At 51.4% G+C, this 19,486-nt stretch overlaps 1 protein-coding gene across 2 annotated transcripts in view; it reads right to left on the bottom strand.

Moving 5' to 3' along the window:
• LOC110499334 (zinc finger matrin-type protein 4) overlaps positions 1-19,486 on the bottom strand; it is a 161,858-nt gene that overhangs the window by 98,432 nt on the left and 43,940 nt on the right. The gene's annotated exons all lie outside the window — the stretch shown is intronic.

Below are 19,486 nucleotides of genomic sequence, written 5' to 3'. Positions count from 1 at the left end.
AGTACAGCTGTATGTGTGTGTGATTTATACTGTCAGTATAGCTGTATGTGTGTGTGTGATTCATACTGTCAGTAATGCTGTATGTGTGTGTGTGATTTATACTGTCAGTACAGCTGTATGTGTGTGTGATTTATACTGTCAGTACAGCTGTATGTGTGTGTGATTTATACTGTCAGTATAGCTGTATGTGTGTGTGTGATTCATACTGTCAGTAATGCTGTATGTGTGTGTGTGATTTATACTGTCAGTACAGCTGTATGTGTGTGTGATTTATACTGTCAGTATAGCTGTATGTGTGTGTGATTTATACTGTCAGTATAGCTGTATGTGTGTGTGATTTATACTGTCAGTATAGCTGTATGTGTGTGTGATTTATACTGTCAGTATAACTGTATGTGTGTGTGATTTATACTGTCAGTATAGCTGTATGTGTGTGTGTGTGTGTGTGATTTATACTGTCAGTATAACTGTATGTGTGTGTGTGTGTGTGTGATTTATACTGTCAGTATAGCTGTATGTGTGTGTGATTTATACTGTCAGTATAGCTGTATGTGTGTGTGATTTATACTGTCAGTATAGCTGTATGTGTGTGTGATTTATACTGTCAGTATAACTGTATGTGTGTGTGTGTGTGTGTGATTTATACTGTCAGTATAGCTGTATGTGAAATGACAGCGGAATGTCCTTGAAGCTGATAACCTTCACATTAATGCAGAGCAGTGAAAATTACTGGGTACCCACTGGGTACATACTGTGAAATAGATTACGTGTGTGCGTGTGCGTGTGTGTGTGTTTGTGTGCATGTGTGTGTGTCTGACTGTGTGTGGTGTGAATGCATGTATGTGTGAGTGAGTGTGTGTGTGTGTGTCATAGCTATCCATAAACCCACACTGATATCTCGTTACATTGCCAAGCAGTCACATTCAGTCCCAGCTAATACCCATCATTTGTGTGCCTATTTCTAAGGAGGCTTGACTTCCATAGCAAGCATAAATGTATTCTCCAATCTCCACAGTCACACAAAGACTACATTCATACTGTATGGCGGACTGGTTTGATATGGGCTGGAGAAAGGCGAGGGGCGATGAGAGAGAGAGAGGAGCAGACTGGTTTGATATGGGCTGGAGAAAGACGAGGGGCGATGAGAGAGAGGAACAGACTGGTTTGATATGGGCTGGAGAAAGACGAGGGGCGATGAGAGAGAGAGAGGAGCAGACTGGTTTGATATGGGCTGGAGAAAGACGAGGGGCGATGAGAGAGAGAGAGGAGCAGACTGGTTTGATATGGGCTGGAGAAAGACGAGGGGCGATGAGAGAGAGGAACAGACTGGTTTGATATGGGCTGGAGAAAGACGAGGGGCGATGAGAGAGAGAGAGGAAAAGACTGGTTTGATATGAGCTGGAGAAAGACGAGGGGCGATGAGAGAGAGGAACAGACTGATTTGATATGGGCTGGAGAAAGACGAGGGGCGATGAGAAAGAGGAGCAGACTGGTTTGATATGGGCTGGAGAAAGACGAGGGGCGATGAGAGAGAGAGAGAGAAAGGAACAGACTGGTTTGATATGGGCTGGAGAAAGACGAGGGGCAATGAGAGAGAGAGAGAGAGAGGAGCAGACTGGTTTGATATGGGCTGGAGAAAGGCGAGGGGCGATGAGAGAGAGGAGCAGACTGGTTTGATATGGGCTGGAGAAAGACGAGGGGCGATGAGAGAGAGAGAGGAACAGACTGGTTTGATATGAGCTGGAGAAAGACGAGGGGTGATTAGAGAGAGAGAGGAACAGACTGGTTTGATATGAGCTGGAGAAAGACGAGGGGCGATAAGAGAGAGGAGCAGACTGGTTTGATATGAGCTGGAGAAAGACGAGGGGCGATGAGAGAGAGGAGCAGACTGGTTTGATATGAGCTGGAGAAAGACGAGGGGCGATGAGAGAGAGGAGCAGACTGGTTTGTTATGAGCTGGAGAAAGACGAGGGGCGATGAGAGAGAGGAGCAGACTGGTTTGTTATGAGCTGGAGAAAGACGAGGGGCGATGAGAGAGAGGAGCAGACTGGTTTGATATGAGCTGGAGAAAGACGAGGGGTGATGAGAGAGAGAGAGGAACAGACTGGTTTGATATGAGCTGGAGAAAGACGAGGGGTGATGAGAGAGAGAGACGAACAGACTGGTTTGATATGAGCTGGAGAAAGACGAGGGGCGATGAGAGAGAGAGAGGAACAGACTGGTTTGATATGAGCTGGAGAAAGACGAGGGGCGATGAGAGAGAGAGAGGAACAGACTGGTTTGATATGAGCTGGAGAAAGACGAGGGGTGATGAGAGAGAGAGAGGAACAGACTGGTTTGATATGGGCTGGAGAAAGACGAGGGGCGATGAGAGAGAGGAGCAGACTGGTTTGATATGAGTTGGAGAAAGACGAGGGGTGATGAGAGAGAGAGAGGAACAGACTGGTTTGATATGGGCTGGAGAAAGACGAGGGGCGATGAGAGAGAGAGAGGAACAGACTGGTTTGATATGAGCTGGAGAAAGGCGAGGGGTGATGACAGAGAGAGAGGAACAGACTGGTTTGATATGGGCTGGAGAAAGACGAGGTGCGATGAGAGAGAGGAGCAGACTGGTTTGATATGAGTTGGAGAAAGACGAGGGGTGATGAGAGAGAGAGAGGAACAGACTGGTTTGATATGGGCTGGAGAAAGACGAGGGGCGATGAGAGAGAGAGAGGAACAGACTGGTTTGATATGAGCTGGAGAAAGACGAGGGGTGATGACAGAGAGAGAGGAACAGACTGGTTTGATATGGGTTGGAGAAAGACGAGGGGCGATGAGAGAGAGTGGCAGACTGGTTTGATATGGGTTGGAGAAAGACGAGGGGTGATGAGAGAGAGAGAGGAGCAGACTGGTTTGATATGAGCTGGAGAAAGATGAGGGGCGATGAGAGAGAGGAGCAGACTGGTTTGATATGGGTTGGAGAAAGACGAGGGGTGATGAGAGACAGAGAGGAGCAGACTGGTTTGATATGAGCTGGAGAAAGACGAGGGGCGATGAGAGAGAGGAGCAGACTGGTTTGATATGGGCTGGAGAAAGACGAGGGGTGATGAGAGAGAGAGGAGACTGGTTTGATATGAGCTGGAGAAAGACGAGGGGCGATGAGAGAGAGAGAGAGGAGACTGGTTTGATATGGGTTGGAGAAAGACGAGGGGCGATGAGAGAGAGAGAGAGAGAGGGGCAGACTGGTTTGATATGAGCTGGAGAAAGACGAGGGGCGATGAGAGAGAGAGAGAGGAGCAGACTGGTTTGATATGGGTTGGAGAAAGACGAGGGGTGATGAGAGACAGAGAGGAGCAGACTGGTTTGATATGAGCTGGAGAAAGACGAGGGGCGATGAGAGAGAGAGAGGAGCAGACTGGTTTGATATGGGCTGGAGAAAGGCGAGGGGCGATGAGAGAGAGGAGCAGACTGGTTTGTTATGAGCTGGAGAAAGACGAGGGGCGATGAGAGAGAGGAGCAGACTGGTTTGATATGGGCTGGAGAAAGACGAGGGGCGATGAGAGAGAGGAGCAGAGTGGTTTGATATGAGTTGGAGAAAGACGAGGGGCGATGAGAGAGAGAGAGAGGAGCAGACTGGTTTGATATGAGCTGGAGAAAGACGAGGGGCGATGAGAGAGAGGAGAAGGGTTTGATATGGGCTGGAGAAAGAAGAGGGGCGATGAGAGAGAGGAGCAGACTGGTTTGATATGGGCTGGAGAAAGACGAGGGGCGATGAGAGAGAGGAGCAGACTGGTTTGATATGGGCTGGAGAAAGACGAGGGGCGATGAGAGAGAGGAGCAGACTGGTTTGATATGAGCTGGAGAAAGACGAGGGGTGATGAGAGAGAGAGGAACAGACTGGTTTGATATGAGCTGGAGAAAGACGAGGGGCAATGAGAGAGAGAGAGGAACAGACTGGTTTGATATGAGCTGGAGAAAGACGAGGGGCGATAAGAGAGAGGAGCAGACTGGTTTGATATGAGCTGGAGAAAGACGAGGGGCGATGAGAGAGAGGAGCAGACTGGTTTGATATTAGCTGGAGAAAGACGAGGGGCAATGAGAGAGAGAGAGGAACAGACTGGTTTGATATGAGCTGGAGAAAGACGAGGGGCGATAAGAGAGAGGAGCAGACTGGTTTGATATGAGCTGGAGAAAGACGAGGGGCGATGAGAGAGAGGAGCAGACTGGTTTGATATTAGCTGGAGAAAGACGAGGGGCGATGAGAGAGAGAGAGGAGCAGACTGGTTTGATATGGGCTGGAGAAAGACGAGGGGCGATGAGAGAGAGGAGCAGACTGGTTTGTTATGAGCTGGAGAAAGACGAGGGGCGATGAGAGAGAGGACCAGACTGGTTTGATATGGGCTGGAGAAAGACGAGGGGCGATGAGAGAGAGAGAGAGGAGCAGAGTGGTTTGATATGAGTTGGAGAAAGACGAGGGGCGATGATAGAGAGAGAGAGGAGCAGACTGGTTTGATATGAGCTGGAGAAAGACGAGGGGCGATGAGAGAGAGGAGACTGGTTTGATATGGGCTGGAGAAAGAAGAGGGGCGATGAGAGAGAGGAGCAGACTGGTTTGATATGGGCTGGAGAAAGACGAGGGGCGATGAGAGAGAGGAGCAGACTGGTTTGATATGGGCTGGAGAAAGACGAGGGGCGATGAGAGAGAGGAGCAGACTGGTTTGATATGAGCTGGAGAAAGACGAGGGGAGATGAGAGAGAGAGAGGAACAGACTGGTTTGATATGAGCTGGAGAAAGACGAGGGGCAATGAGAGAGAGAGAGGAACAGACTGGTTTGATATGAGCTGGAGAAAGACGAGGGGCGATAAGAGAGAGGAGCAGACTGGTTTGATATGAGTTGGAGAAAGACGAGGGGTGATGAGAGAGAGAGAGGAACAGAATGGTTTGATATGGGCTGGAGAAAGACGAGGGGCGATGAGAGAGAGAGAGGAGCAGACTGGTTTGATATGAGCTGGAGAAAGACGAGGGGCAATGAGAGAGAGAGAGGAGCAGACTGGTTTGATATGGGTTGGAGAAAGACGAGGGGCGATGAGAGAGAGTGGCAGACTGGTTTGATATGGGTTGGAGAAAGACGAGGGGTGATGAGAGAGAGAGAGAGAGAGAGGAGCAGACTGGTTTGATATGAGCTGGAGAAAGATGAGGGGCGATGAGAGAGAGGAGCAGGCTGGTTTGATATGGTCTGGAGAAAGACGAGGGGCGATGAGAGAGGAGCAGACTGGTTTGATATGGGCTGGAGAAAGACGAGGGGTGATGAGAGAGAGGAGCAGACTGGTTTGATATGGGCTGGAGAAAGACGAGGGGCGATGAGAGAGAGGAGCAGACTGGTTTGATATGGGTTGGAGAAAGACGAGGGGTGATGAGAGACAGAGAGTAGCAGACTGGTTTGATATGAGCTGGAGAAAGACGAGGGGCGATGAGAGAGAGGAGCAGACTGGTTTGATATGGGCTGGAGAAAGACGAGGGGTGATGAGAGAGAGAGAGGAGACTGGTTTGATATGAGCTGGAGAAAGACGAGGGACGATGAGAGAGAGAGAGAGGAGACTGGATTGATATGAGCTGGAGAAAGACGAGGGGCGATGAGAGAGAGGAGCAGACTGGTTTGATATGGGCTGGAGAAAGACGAGGGGCGATGAGAGAGAGAGAGGAGACTGGTTTGATATGGGTTGGAGAAAGACGAGGGGCGATGAGAGAGAGAGAAAGAGGGGCAGACTGGTTTGATATGAGCTGGAGAAAGACGAGGGGCGATGAGAGAGAGAGAGAGGAGCAGACTGGTTTGATATGGGTTGGAGAAAGACGAGGGGTGATGAGAGACAGAGAGGAGCAGACTGGTTTGATATGAGCTGGAGAAAGACGAGGGGCGATGAGAGAGAGAGAGGAGCAGACTGGTTTGATATGGGCTGGAGAAAGACGAGGGGCGATGAGAGAGAGGAGCAGACTGGTTTGTTATGAGCTGGAGAAAGACGAGGGGCGATGAGAGAGAGGAGCAGACTGGTTTGATATGGGTTGGAGAAAGACGAGGGGCGATGAGAGAGAGGAGCAGACTGGTTTGATATGGGCTGGAGAAAGACGAGGGGCGATGAGAGAGAGGAGCAGACTGGTTTGATATGAGCTGGAGAAAGACGAGGGGCGATGAGAGAGAGGAGCAGACTGGTTTGATATGGGCTGGAGAAAGACGAGGGGTGATGAGAGACAGAGAGGAGACTGGTTTGATATGAGCTGGAGAAAGACGAGGGGCGATGAGAGAGAGAGAGAGGAGACTGGATTGATATGAGCTGGAGAAAGACGAGGGGCGATGAGAGAGAGGAGCAGACTGGTTTGATATGGGCTGGAGAAAGACGAGGGGTGATGAGAGAGAGAGAGGAGACTGGTTTGATATGAGCTGGAGAAAGACGAGGGGCGATGAGAGAGAGAGAGAGGAGACTGGATTGATATGAGCTGGAGAAAGACGAGGGGCGATGAGAGAGAGGAGCAGACTGGTTTGATATGGGCTGGTGAAAGAAGAGGGGCGATGAGAGAGAGAGAGGAGACTGGTTTGATATGGGTTGGAGAAAGACGAGGGGCGATGAGAGAGAGAGAAAGAGGGGCAGACTGGTTTGATATGAGCTGGAGAAAGACGAGGGGTGATGAGAGAGAGAGGAACAGACTGGTTTGATATGAGCTGGAGAAAGACGAGGGGCAATGAGAGAGAGAGAGGAACAGACTGGTTTGATATGAGCTGGAGAAAGACGAGGGGCGATAAGAGAGAGGAGCAGACTGGTTTGATATGAGCTGGAGAAAGACGAGGGGCGATGAGAGAGAGGAGCAGACTGGTTTGATATGAGCTGGAGAAAGACGAGGGGCGATGAGAGAGAGAGAGGAGCAGACTGGTTTGATATGGGCTGGAGAAAGACGAGGGGCGATGAGAGAGAGGAGCAGACTGGTTTGTTATGAGCTGGAGAAAGACGAAGGGCGATGAGAGAGAGGACCAGACTGGTTTGATATGGGCTGGAGAAAGACGAGGGGCGATGAGAGAGAGAGAGAGGAGCAGAGTGGTTTGATATGAGTTGGAGAAAGACGAGGGGCGATGATAGAGAGAGAGAGGAGCAGACTGGTTTGATATGAGCTGGAGAAAGACGAGGGGCGATGAGAGAGAGGAGACTGGTTTGATATGGGCTGGAGAAAGAAGAGGGGCGATGAGAGAGAGGAGCAGACTGGTTTGATATGGGCTGGAGAAAGACGAGGGGCGATGAGAGAGAGGAGCAGACTGGTTTGATATGGGCTGGAGAAAGACGAGGGGCGATGAGCGAGAGGAGCAGACTGGTTCGTTATGAGCTGGAGAAAGACGAGGGGAGATGAGAGAGAGAGAGGAACAGACTGGTTTGATATGAGCTGGAGAAAGACGAGGGGCAATGAGAGAGAGAGAGGAACAGACTGGTTTGATATGAGCTGGAGAAAGACGAGGGGCGATAAGAGAGAGGAGCAGACTGGTTTGATATGAGCTGGAGAAAGACGAGGGGCGATGAGAGAGAGGAGCAGACTGGTTTGATATGAGCTGGAGAAAGACGAGGGGCGATGAGAGAGAGGAGCAGACTGGTTTGTTATGAGCTGGAGAAAGACGAGGGGCGATGAGAGAGAGAGAGGAGACTGGTTTGATATGGGTTGGAGAAAGACGAGGGGCGATGAGAGAGAGAGAAAGAGGGGCAGACTGGTTTGATATGAGCTGGAGAAAGACGAGGGGTGATGAGAGAGAGAGGAACAGACTGGTTTGATATGAGCTGGAGAAAGACGAGGGGCAATGAGAGAGAGAGAGGAACAGACTGGTTTGATATGAGCTGGAGAAAGACGAGGGGCGATAAGAGAGAGGAGCAGACTGGTTTGATATGAGCTGGAGAAAGACGAGGGGCGATGAGAGAGAGGAGCAGACTGGTTTGATATGAGCTGGAGAAAGACGAGGGGCGATGAGAGAGAGAGAGGAGCAGACTGGTTTGATATGGGCTGGAGAAAGACGAGGGGCGATGAGAGAGAGGAGCAGACTGGTTTGTTATGAGCTGGAGAAAGACGAGGGGCGATGAGAGAGAGGACCAGACTGGTTTGATATGGGCTGGAGAAAGACGAGGGGCGATGAGAGAGAGAGAGAGAGAGGAGCAGAGTGGTTTGATATGAGTTGGAGAAAGACGAGGGGCGATGATAGAGAGAGAGAGGAGCAGACTGGTTTGATATGAGCTGGAGAAAGACGAGGGGCGATGAGAGAGAGGAGACTGGTTTGATATGGGCTGGAGAAAGAAGAGGGGCGATGAGAGAGAGGAGCAGACTGGTTTGATATGGGCTGGAGAAAGACGAGGGGCGATGAGAGAGAGGAGCAGACTGGTTTGATATGGGCTGGAGAAAGACGAGGGGCGATGAGCGAGAGGAGCAGACTGGTTTGATATGAGCTGGAGAAAGACGAGGGGAGATGAGAGAGAGAGAGGAACAGACTGGTTTGATATGAGCTGGAGAAAGACGAGGGGCAATGAGAGAGAGAGAGGAACAGACTGGTTTGATATGAGCTGGAGAAAGACGAGGGGCGATAAGAGAGAGGAGCAGACTGGTTTGATATGAGCTGGAGAAAGACGAGGGGCGATGAGAGAGAGGAGCAGACTGGTTTGATATGAGCTGGAGAAAGACGAGGGGCGATGAGAGAGAGGAGCAGACTGGTTTGTTATGAGCTGGAGAAAGACGAGGGGCGATGAGAGAGAGGAGCAGACTGGTTTGATATGAGCTGGAGAAAGACGAGGGGTGATGAGAGAGAGAGAGGAACAGACTGGTTTGATATGAGCTGGAGAAAGACGAGGGGTGATGAGAGAGAGAGAGGAACAGACTGGTTTGATATGAGCTGGAGAAAGACGAGGGGCGATGAGAGAGAGAGAGGAACAGACTGGTTTGATATGAGCTGGAGAAAGACGAGGGGCGATGAGAGAGAGAGGAACAGACTGGTTTGATATGAGCTGGAGAAAGACGAGGGGTGATGAGAGAGAGAGAGGAACAGACTGGTTTGATATGGGCTGGAGAAAGACGAGGGGCGATGAGAGAGAGGAGCAGACTGGTTTGATATGAGTTGGAGAAAGACGAGGGGTGATGAGAGAGAGAGAGGAACAGAATGGTTTGATATGGGCTGGAGAAAGACGAGGGGCGATGAGAGAGAGAGAGGAGCAGACTGGTTTGATATGAGCTGGAGAAAGACGAGGGGCAATGAGAGAGAGAGAGGAGCAGACTGGTTTGATATGGGTTGGAGAAAGACGAGGGGCGATGAGAGAGAGTGGCAGACTGGTTTGATATGGGTTGGAGAAAGACGAGGGGTGATGAGAGAGAGAGAGAGAGAGAGGAGCAGACTGGTTTGATATGAGCTGGAGAAAGATGAGGGGCGATGAGAGAGAGGAGCAGGCTGGTTTGATATGGGCTGGAGAAAGACGAGGGGCGATGAGAGAGGAGCAGACTGGTTTGATATGGGCTGGAGAAAGACGAGGGGTGATGAGAGAGAGGAGCAGACTGGTTTGATATGGGCTGGAGAAAGACGAGGGGCGATGAGAGAGAGGAGCAGACTGGTTTGATATGGGTTGGAGAAAGACGAGGGGTGATGAGAGACAGAGAGTAGCAGACTGGTTTGATATGAGCTGGAGAAAGACGAGGGGCGATGAGAGAGAGGAGCAGACTGGTTTGATATGGGCTGGAGAAAGACGAGGGGTGATGAGAGAGAGAGAGGAGACTGGTTTGATATGAGCTGGAGAAAGACGAGGGGCGATGAGAGAGAGAGAGAGGAGACTGGATTGATATGAGCTGGAGAAAGACGAGGGGCGATGAGAGAGAGGAGCAGACTGGTTTGATATGGGCTGGAGAAAGAAGAGGGGCGATGAGAGAGAGAGAGGAGACTGGTTTGATATGGGTTGGAGAAAGACGAGGGGCGATGAGAGAGAGAGAAAGAGGGGCAGACTGGTTTGATATGAGCTGGAGAAAGACGAGGGGCGATGAGAGAGAGAGAGAGGAGCAGACTGGTTTGATATGGGTTGGAGAAAGACGAGGGGTGATGAGAGACAGAGAGGAGCAGACTGGTTTGATATGAGCTGGAGAAAGACGAGGGGCGATGAGAGAGAGAGAGGAGCAGACTGGTTTGATATGGGCTGGAGAAAGACGAGGGGCAATGAGAGAGAGGAGCAGACTGGTTTGTTATGAGCTGGAGAAAGGCGAGGGGCGATGAGAGAGAGGAGCAGACTGGTTTGATATGGGTTGGAGAAAGACGAGGGGCGATGAGAGAGAGGAGCAGACTGGTTTGATATGGGCTGGAGAAAGACGAGGGGCGATGAGAGAGGAGCAGACTGGTTTGATATGAGCTGGAGAAAGACGAGGGGCGATGAGAGAGAGGAGCAGACTGGTTTGATATGGGCTGGAGAAAGACGAGGGGTGATGAGAGAGAGAGAGGAGACTGGTTTGATATGAGCTGGAGAAAGACGAGGGGCGATGAGAGAGGAGCAGACTGGTTTGATATGAGCTGGAGAAAGACGAGGGGCGATGAGAGAGAGGAGCAGACTGGTTTGATATGGGCTGGAGAAAGACGAGGGGTGATGAGAGAGAGAGAGGAGACTGGATTGATATGAGCTGGAGAAAGACGAGGGGCGATGAGAGAGAGGAGCAGACTGGTTTGATATGGGCTGGAGAAAGACGAGGGGCGATGAGAGAGAGGAGCAGACTGGTTTGATATGGGTTGGAGAAAGACGAGGGGCGATGAGAGAGAGAGAAAGAGGGGCAGACTGGTTTGATATGAGCTGGAGAAAGACGAGGGGCGATGAGAGAGAGAGAGGAGCAGACTGGTTTGATATGGGTTGGAGAAAGACGAGGGGTGATGAGAGACAGAGAGGAGCAGACTGGTTTGATATGAGCTGGAGAAAGACGAGGGGCGATGAGAGAGAGACAGGAGACTGGTTTGATATGTGCTGGAGAAAGACGAGGGGCGATGAGAGAGAGGAGCAGACTGGTTTGTTATGAGCTGGAGAAAGACGAGGGGCGATGAGAGAGAGGAGCAGACTGGTTTGATATGGGTTGGAGAAAGACGAGGGGCGATGAGAGAGAGGAACAGACTGGTTTGATATGGGCTGGAGAAAGACGAGGGGCGATGAGAGAGAGGAGCAGACTGGTTTGATATGAGCTGGAGAAAGACGAGGGGTGATGAGAGAGAGAGAGGAACAGACTGGTTTGATATGAGCTGGAGAAAGACGAGGGGCGATAAGAGAGAGGAGCAGACTGGTTTGATATGAGCTGGAGAAAGACGAGGGGCGATGAGAGAGAGAGAAAGAGGGGCAGACTGGTTTGATATGAGCTGGAGAAAGACGAGGGGCGATGAGAGAGAGAGAGGAGCAGACTGGTTTGATATGGGTTGGAGAAAGACGAGGGGTGATGAGAGACAGAGAGGAGCAGACTGGTTTGATATGAGCTGGAGAAAGACGAGGGGCGATGAGAGAGAGACAGGAGACTGGTTTGATATGGGCTGGAGAAAGACGAGGGGCGATGAGAGAGAGGAGCAGACTGGTTTGTTATGAGCTGGAGAAAGACGAGGGGCGATGAGAGAGAGGAGCAGACTGGTTTGATATGGGTTGGAGAAAGACGAGGGGCGATGAGAGAGAGGAACAGACTGGTTTGATATGGGCTGGAGAAAGACGAGGGGCGATGAGAGAGAGGAGCAGACTGGTTTGATATGAGCTGGAGAAAGACGAGGGGTGATGAGAGAGAGAGAGGAACAGACTGGTTTGATATGAGCTGGAGAAAGACGAGGGGCGATAAGAGAGAGGAGCAGACTGGTTTGATATGAGCTGGAGAAAGACGAGGGGCGATGAGAGAGAGGAGCAGACTGGTTATGGGCTGGAGAAAGACGAGGGGTGATGAGAGAGAGGAGCAGACTGGTTTGATATGGGCTAGAGAAAGACGAGGGGCGATGAGAGAGAGGAGCAGACTGGTTTGATATGCGCTGGAAAAAGACGAGGGGCGATGAGAGAGAGAGAGGAGCAGACTGGTTTGATATGGGTTGGAGAAAGACGAGGGGCGATGAGAGAGAGAGAGGAGAAGAGTGGTTTGATATGGGCTGGAGAAAGAAGAGGGGCAATGAGAGAGAGAGAGGAGCAGACTGGTTTGATATGAGCTGGAGAAAGACGAGGGGCGATGAGAGAGAGGGGCAGACTGGTTTGATATGGGCTGGAGAAAGACGAGGGGCGATGAGAGAGAGGAGCAGACTGGTTTGATATGGGTTGGAGAAAGACGAGGGGCGATGAGAGAGAGAGAAAGAGGGGCAGACTGGTTTGATATGAGCTGGAGAAAGACGAGGGGCGATGAGAGAGAGGAGCAGACTGGTTTGATATGAGCTGGAGAAAGACGAGGGGCAATGAGAGAGAGAGAGGAACAGACTGGTTTGATATGAGCTGGAGAAAGACGAGGGGCGATAAGAGAGAGGAGCAGACTGGTTTGATATGAGCTGGAGAAAGACGAGGGGCGATGAGAGAGAGGAGCAGACTGGTTTGATATGAGCTGGAGAAAGACGAGGGGCGATGAGAGAGAGGAGCAGACTGGTTTGTTATGAGCTGGAGAAAGACGAGGGGCGATGAGAGAGAGAGAGGAGACTGGTTTGATATGGGTTGGAGAAAGACGAGGGGCGATGAGAGAGAGAGAAAGAGGGGCAGACTGGTTTGATATGAGCTGGAGAAAGACGAGGGGTGATGAGAGAGAGAGGAACAGACTGGTTTGATATGAGCTGGAGAAAGACGAGGGGCAATGAGAGAGAGAGAGGAACAGACTGGTTTGATATGAGCTGGAGAAAGACGAGGGGCGATAAGAGAGAGGAGCAGACTGGTTTGATATGAGCTGGAGAAAGACGAGGGGCGATGAGAGAGAGGAGCAGACTGGTTTGATATGAGCTGGAGAAAGACGAGGGGCGATGAGAGAGAGAGAGGAGCAGACTGGTTTGATATGGGCTGGAGAAAGACGAGGGGCGATGAGAGAGAGGAGCAGACTGGTTTGTTATGAGATGGAGAAAGACGAGGGGCGATGAGAGAGAGGACCAGACTGGTTTGATATGGGCTGGAGAAAGACGAGGGGCGATGAGAGAGAGAGAGAGGAGCAGAGTGGTTTGATATGAGTTGGAGAAAGACGAGGGGCGATGATAGAGAGAGAGAGGAGCAGACTGGTTTGATATGAGCTGGAGAAAGACGAGGGGCGATGAGAGAGAGGAGACTGGTTTGATATGGGCTGGAGAAAGAAGAGGGGCGATGAGAGAGAGGAGCAGACTGGTTTGATATGGGCTGGAGAAAGACGAGGGGCGATGAGAGAGAGGAGCAGACTGGTTTGATATGGGCTGGAGAAAGACGAGGGGCGATGAGCGAGAGGAGCAGACTGGTTTGATATGAGCTGGAGAAAGACGAGGGGAGATGAGAGAGAGAGAGGAACAGACTGGTTTGATATGAGCTGGAGAAAGACGAGGGGCAATGAGAGAGAGAGAGGAACAGACTGGTTTGATATGAGCTGGAGAAAGACGAGGGGCGATAAGAGAGAGGAGCAGACTGGTTTGATATGAGCTGGAGAAAGACGAGGGGCGATGAGAGAGAGGAGCAGACTGGTTTGATATGAGCTGGAGAAAGACGAGGGGCGATGAGAGAGAGGAGCAGACTGGTTTGTTATGAGCTGGAGAAAGACGAGGAGCGATGAGAGAGAGGAGCAGACTGGTTTGATATGAGCTGGAGAAAGACGAGGGGTGATGAGAGAGAGAGAGGAACAGACTGGTTTGATATGAGCTGGAGAAAGACGAGGGGTGATGAGAGAGAGAGAGGAACAGACTGGTTTGATATGAGCTGGAGAAAGACGAGGGGCGATGAGAGAGAGAGAGGAACAGACTGGTTTGATATGAGCTGGAGAAAGACGAGGGGCGATGAGAGAGAGAGGAACAGACTGGTTTGATATGAGCTGGAGAAAGACGAGGGGTGATGAGAGAGAGAGAGGAACAGACTGGTTTGATATGGGCTGGAGAAAGACGAGGGGCGATGAGAGAGAGGAGCAGACTGGTTTGATATGAGTTGGAGAAAGACGAGGGGTGATGAGAGAGAGAGAGGAACAGAATGGTTTGATATGGGCTGGAGAAAGACGAGGGGCGATGAGAGAGAGAGAGGAGCAGACTGGTTTGATATGAGCTGGAGAAAGACGAGGGGCAATGAGAGAGAGAGAGGAGCAGACTGGTTTGATATGGGTTGGAGAAAGACGAGGGGCGATGAGAGAGAGTGGCAGACTGGTTTGATATGGGTTGGAGAAAGACGAGGGGTGATGAGAGAGAGAGAGAGAGAGAGGAGCAGACTGGTTTGATATGAGCTGGAGAAAGATGAGGGGCAATGAGAGAGAGGAGCAGGCTGGTTTGATATGGGCTGGAGAAAGACGAGGGGCGATGAGAGAGGAGCAGACTGGTTTGATATGGGCTGGAGAAAGACGAGGGGTGATGAGAGAGAGGAGCAGACTGGTTTGATATGGGCTGGAGAAAGACGAGGGGCGATGAGAGAGAGGAGCAGACTGGTTTGATATGGGTTGGAGAAAGACGAGGGGTGATGAGAGACAGAGAGTAGCAGACTGGTTTGATATGAGCTGGAGAAAGACGAGGGGCGATGAGAGAGAGGAGCAGACTGGTTTGATATGGGCTGGAGAAGCACGAGGGGCGATGAGAGAGAGAGAGAGGAGACTGGATTGATATGAGCTGGAGAAAGACGAGGGGCGATGAGAGAGAGGAGCAGACTGGTTTGATATGGGCTGGAGAAAGAAGAGGGGCGATGAGAGAGAGAGAGGAGACTGGTTTGATATGGGTTGGAGAAAGACGAGGGGCGATGAGAGAGAGAGAAAGAGGGGCAGACTGGTTTGATATGAGCTGGAGAAAGACGAGGTGCGATGAGAGAGAGAGAGAGGAGCAGACTGGTTTGATATGGGTTGGAGAAAGACGAGGGGTGATGAGAGACAGAGAGGAGCAGACTGGTTTGATATGAGCTGGAGAAAGACGAGGGGCGATGAGAGAGAGAGAGGAGCAGACTGGTTTGATATGAGCTGGAGAAAGACGAGGGGCGATGAGAGAGAGAGAGAGGAGACTGGATTGATATGAGCTGGAGAAAGACGAGGGGCGATGAGAGAGAGGAGCAGACTGGTTTGATATGGGCTGGAGAAAGAAGAGGGGCGATGAGAGAGAGAGAGGAGACTGGTTTGATATGGGTTGGAGAAAGACGAGGGGCGATGAGAGAGAGAGAAAGAGGGGCAGACTGGTTTGATATGAGCTGGAGAAAGACGAGGGGCGATGAGAGAGAGAGAGAGGAGCAGACTGGTTTGATATGGGTTGGAGAAAGACGAGGGGTGATGAGAGACAGAGAGGAGCAGACTGGTTTGATATGAGCTGGAGAAAGACGAGGGGCGATGAGAGAGAGGAGCAGACTGGTTTGATATGGGCTGGAGAAAGACGAGGGGCGATGAGAGAGAGAGAGAGGAGACTGGATTGATATGAGCTGGAGAAAGACGAGGGGCGATGAGAGAGAGGAGCAGACTGGTTTGATATGGGCTGGAGAAAGAAGAGGGGCGATGAGAGAGAGAGAGGAGACTGGTTTGATATGGGTTGGAGAAAGACGAGGGGCGATGAGAGAGAGAGAAAGAGGGGCAGACTGGTTTGATATGAGCTGGAGAAAGACGAGGTGCGATGAGAGAGAGAGAGAGGAGCAGACTGGTTTGATATGGGTTGGAGAAAGACGAGGGGTGATGAGAGACAGAGAGGAGCAGACTGGTTTGATATGAGCTGGAGAAAGACGAGGGGCGATGAGAGAGAGAGAGGAGCAGACTGGTTTGATATGAGCTGGAGAAAGACGAGGGGCGATGAGAGAGAGAGAGAGGAGACTGGATTGATATGAGCTGGAGAAAGACGAGGGGCGATGAGAGAGAGGAGCAGACTGGTTTGATATGGGCTGGAGAAAGAAGAGGGGCGATGAGAGAGAGAGAGGAGACTGGTTTGATATGGGTTGGAGAAAGACGAGGGGCGATGAGAGAGAGAGAAAGAGGGGCAGACTGGTTTGATATGAGCTGGAGAAAGACGAGGGGCGATGAGAGAGAGAGAGAGGAGCAGACTGGTTTGATATGGGTTGGAGAAAGACGAGGGGTGATGAGAGACAGAGAGGAGCAGACTGGTTTGATATGAGCTGGAGAAAGACGAGGGGCGATGAGAGAGAGAGAGGAGCAGACTGGTTTGATATGGGCTGGAGAAAGACGAGGGGCAATGAGAGAGAGGAGCAGACTGGTTTGTTATGAGCTGGAGAAAGGCGAGGGGCGATGAGAGAGAGGAGCAGACTGGTTTGATATGGGTTGGAGAAAGACGAGGGGCGATGAGAGAGAGGAGCAGACTGGTTTGATATGGGCTGGAGAAAGACGAGGGGCGATGAGAGAGGAGCAGACTGGTTTGATATGAGCTGGAGAAAGACGAGGGGCGATGAGAGAGAGGAGCAGACTGGTTTGATATGGGCTGGAGAAAGACGAGGGGTGATGAGAGAGAGAGAGGAGACTGGTTTGATATGAGCTGGAGAAAGACGAGGGGCGATGAGAGAGAGAGAGAGGAGACTGGATTGATATGAGCTGGAGAAAGACGAGGGGCGATGAGAGAGAGGAGCAGACTGGTTTGATATGGGCTGGAGAAAGACGAGGGGCGATGAGAGAGAGGAGCAGACTGGTTTGATATGGGTTGGAGAAAGACGAGGGGCGATGAGAGAGAGAGAAAGAGGGGCAGACTGGTTTGATATGAGCTGGAGAAAGACGAGGGGCGATGAGAGAGAGAGAGGAGCAGACTGGTTTGATATGGGTTGGAGAAAGACGAGGGGTGATGAGAGACAGAGAGGAGCAGACTGGTTTGATATGAGCTGGAGAAAGACGAGGGGCGATGAGAGATAGACAGGAGACTGGTTTGATATGGGCTGGAGAAAGACGAGGGGCGATGAGAGAGAGAGAGGAGCAGACTGGTTTGATATGGGCTGGAGAAAGACGAGGGGCGATGAGAGAGAGGAGCAGACTGGTTTGATATGGGTTGGAGAAAGACGAGGGGTGATGAGAGACAGAGAGTAGCAGACTGGTTTGATATGAGCTGGAGAAAGACGAGGGGCGATGAGAGAGAGGAGCAGACTGGTTTGATATGGGCTGGAGAAGCACGAGGGGCGATGAGAGAGAGAGAGAGGAGACTGGATTGATATGAGCTGGAGAAAGACGAGGGGCGATGAGAGAGAGGAGCAGACTGGTTTGATATGGGCTGGAGAAAGAAGAGGGGCGATGAGAGAGAGAGAGGAGACTGGTTTGATATGGGTTGGAGAAAGACGAGGGGCGATGAGAGAGAGAGAAAGAGGGGCAGACTGGTTTGATATGAGCTGGAGAAAGACGAGGTGCGATGAGAGAGAGAGAGAGGAGCAGACTGGTTTGATATGGGTTGGAGAAAGACGAGGGGTGATGAGAGACAGAGAGGAGCAGACTGGTTTGATATGAGCTGGAGAAAGACGAGGGGCGATGAGAGAGAGAGAGGAGCAGACTGGTTTGATATGAGCTGGAGAAAGACGAGGGGCGATGAGAGAGAGAGAGAGGAGACTGGATTGATATGAGCTGGAGAAAGACGAGGGGCGATGAGAGAGAGGAGCAGACTGGTTTGATATGGGCTGGAGAAAGAAGAGGGGCGATGAGAGAGAGAGAGGAGACTGGTTTGATATGGGTTGGAGAAAGACGAGGGGCGATGAGAGAGAGAGAAAGAGGGGCAGACTGGTTTGATATGAGCTGGAGAAAGACGAGGGGCGATGAGAGAGAGAGAGAGGAGCAGACTGGTTTGATATGGGTTGGAGAAAGACGAGGGGTGATGAGAGACAGAGAGGAGCAGACTGGTTTGATATGAGCTGGAGAAAGACGAGGGGCGATGAGAGAGAGGAGCAGACTGGTTTGATATGGGCTGGAGAAAGACGAGGGGCGATGAGAGAGAGAGAGAGGAGACTGGATTGATATGAGCTGGAGAAAGACGAGGGGCGATGAGAGAGAGGAGCAGACTGGTTTGATATGGGCTGGAGAAAGAAGAGGGGCGATGAGAGAGAGAGAGGAGACTGGTTTGATATGGGTTGGAGAAAGACGAGGGGCGATGAGAGAGAGAGAAAGAGGGGCAGACTGGTTTGATATGAGCTGGAGAAAGACGAGGTGCGATGAGAGAGAGAGAGAGGAGCAGACTGGTTTGATATGGGTTGGAGAAAGACGAGGGGTGATGAGAGACAGAGAGGAGCAGACTGGTTTGATATGAGCTGGAGAAAGACGAGGGGCGATGAGAGAGAGAGAGGAGCAGACTGGTTTGATATGAGCTGGAGAAAGACGAGGGGCGATGAGAGAGAGAGAGAGGAGACTGGATTGATATGAGCTGGAGAAAGACGAGGGGCGATGAGAGAGAGGAGCAGACTGGTTTGATATGGGCTGGAGAAAGAAGAGGGGCGATGAGAGAGAGAGAGGAGACTGGTTTGATATGGGTTGGAGAAAGACGAGGGGCGATGAGAGAGAGAGAAAGAGGGGCAGACTGGTTTGATATGAGCTGGAGAAAGACGAGGGGCGATGAGAGAGAGAGAGAGGAGCAGACTGGTTTGATATGGGTTGGAGAAAGACGAGGGGTGATGAGAGACAGAGAGGAGCAGACTGGTTTGATATGAGCTGGAGAAAGACGAGGGGCGATGAGAGAGAGAGAGGAGCAGACTGGTTTGATATGGGCTGGAGAAAGACGAGGGGCAATGAGAGAGAGGAGCAGACTGGTTTGTTATGAGCTGGAGAAAGGCGAGGGGCGATGAGAGAGAGGAGCAGACTGGTTTGATATGGGTTGGAGAAAGACGAGGGGCGATGAGAGAGAGGAGCAGACTGGTTTGATATGGGCTGGAGAAAGACGAGGGGCGATGAGAGAGGAGCAGACTGGTTTGATATGAGCTGGAGAAAGACGAGGGGCGATGAGAGAGAGGAGCAGACTGGTTTGATATGGGCTGGAGAAAGACGAGGGGTGATGAGAGAGAGAGAGGAGACTGGTTTGATATGAGCTGGAGAAAGACGAGGGGCGATGAGAGAGAGAGAGAGGAGACTGGATTGATATGAGCTGGAGAAAGACGAGGGGCGATGAGAGAGAGGAGCAGACTGGTTTGATATGGGCTGGAGAAAGACGAGGGGCGATGAGAGAGAGGAGCAGACTGGTTTGATATGGGTTGGAGAAAGACGAGGGGCGATGAGAGAGAGAGAAAGAGGGGCAGACTGGTTTGATATGAGCTGGAGAAAGACGAGGGGCGATGAGAGAGAGAGAGGAGCAGACTGGTTTGATATGGGTTGGAGAAAGACGAGGGGTGATGAGAGACAGAGAGGAGCAGACTGGTTTGATATGAGCTGGAGAAAGACGAGGGGCGATGA

This window comes from Oncorhynchus mykiss, chromosome 20 (assembly GCF_057628025.1).
Source record: "Oncorhynchus mykiss isolate SJ-2025 chromosome 20, ASM5762802v1, whole genome shotgun sequence".
NCBI classification, from domain to species: Eukaryota; Metazoa; Chordata; class Actinopteri; order Salmoniformes; family Salmonidae; genus Oncorhynchus; species Oncorhynchus mykiss.
This window is presented reverse-complemented; position numbering and strand designations above follow the sequence as displayed.